Source organism: Macrobrachium rosenbergii, chromosome 54 (assembly GCF_040412425.1).
Source record: "Macrobrachium rosenbergii isolate ZJJX-2024 chromosome 54, ASM4041242v1, whole genome shotgun sequence".
Classification (NCBI taxonomy): Eukaryota; Metazoa; Arthropoda; class Malacostraca; order Decapoda; family Palaemonidae; genus Macrobrachium; species Macrobrachium rosenbergii.
In genome coordinates, this window is record NC_089794.1 from 30,198,625 (window position 1) to 30,200,697 (window position 2,073).

Sequence of the window (2,073 nt, forward strand, 5' to 3'; positions counted from 1 at the left end):
TTTTGAGCAGTGGCTCCTGTTGTGATTATATATATATATATATATATATATATATATATATATATATATATATATATATATATATATATATATATATATATATATATATATATATATATATATATATACATATACATGTATGCACTTGCGTTAAAATTCGCACTGACTATTTTTCTTTTAAATATATGATTTCATAATACAGGGTTGATTTATGTAAAGCACATCAGGAGTTGCAAGGGATAATACATAAATGTATATTTATGGATGCATATACATAGCCATAAACATTATCATCCGCGTGCTATCCACGGCCAACGAGGGCGTATATTTCAGCATATTCCATCGAGTTTAAAAGGGAATTACGAAAGGAAAATTTCAGTTGGGGAAAAAACTGTTTTACATCTGGTATACGACTGATTCAACAGGAGCCGAATTACGGGGTTTTACTGTGCAACAAATCATCACACTTTCTCTTTTGTTTTGGTTATCAACATTCCCTTTTATTTTGGATATCAACACTCTCTACTATTTTGGATATCAACATACTTGGGATAATTGCCCAAAACCGTATGCACAGTAATGACATATCCAAATTTACGATGCGTATTTTTCGGCAAATGATTCTATTGGCGTGTTTACCAAAACATCTGCAGTAATAATACAATAATGTATTTGGCGTTGCAGTGCGTATTGTTTGTAACTCATTTTGTAATGGAATATCTATGACAAGTATCAATAGGCGTAATAAAAGTAAAGTTTTTATAATATACAAAGTGGAAATATATTCCATGTCATGATAATTTTTTTCAAAATTTACCTAGTATTGGAGAACTTACCACAGCATTCCAGTAATAATTATTTTCCAAGTTTTAAGGTCATATGGTCATCATAAAAGTACAATTTTTAAAATATACAAAGTGGAAATATGTTCAGTGTTATGATAATTTTTTTTTCTAAATTTGCTTAATACTGGAGAACTTACCACAGCATTCAAGTCATAATTATTTTCCAACATTTGAGATCATGCATCGAAATCAGTGGAGGAAAGCATCCGGAAACGATAGTTTACAATAGCTACAGACTCTAATTATGAATTAATTACGAATAATTACGAATTAATTACGGTACGTCAAAGGTCCTGTGATGGTGTTGAAATCAGAGTTAGCTATTTTGATGTGAGGTCCAATAATAATTACAGAATTATGTTCCTCTGTCTGATGGCGTTGCTAAGTGGCGTGATGTGCTTTGGAGGTCAGATTGAAATTCTTATGTATGTAAGTATGCATGTATGAGTGTGAAATTCTTATGGTGGCATGTATGTATGCATGTATGTATGCATGTATGTATGTATGAATGTACGTATGTATGTCACATTCTTATGGTGGTATGTATGTGTGTGTGAAATTTTTATGGTGTCATGTATGTATGTATGTATGTATGTATGTATGTATGTATGTATGTATGTATGTATGTATTATGTCACATTCTTATGGTGATATGTATGTTTGTGAAATTCTTATGGTGGCATGTACAGTATGTATGTATGTACGTAAGTATGTATGTTTGTATTTATGTATGCGAGATTCTAATGGCCGTATGTTATGTATATAATAAGAAAACTGTATGGAATGATACATAAGAGTTAAATGACCACATTCCTGACCAATTGTAGGTATTGTATTAGCCCCAAAAATATTAGGAGACAGAAGTTAAGAAGTCATCGCACCTTTTCTATCAATAAAGTTATAGTAATGAAAAAAAAGTAATTGCAATGATCAACACTTGAAAACACTCATTCACTAGATCATTAAACTGAAGTTGTTTTTAACAGTCGCAGCAGAAAATCTTCCCATGACAATTAAGGAAAATAAAGACTCACTAGAATTAAGATGATGAACGACTGACTTATTCCCTTATCCATTGCCTCAGCCATCTTAGGGAATAGCTGAAAATTTATGAAAAAATGTATTAAAAAATTTAAGATCATTTCACCAACGGTATCGACAATATCAGTCAAAAATGTAGACCTTCGTCTCTGTACTAGCAAACTTTGGAATTTTATCTCTTATTCTG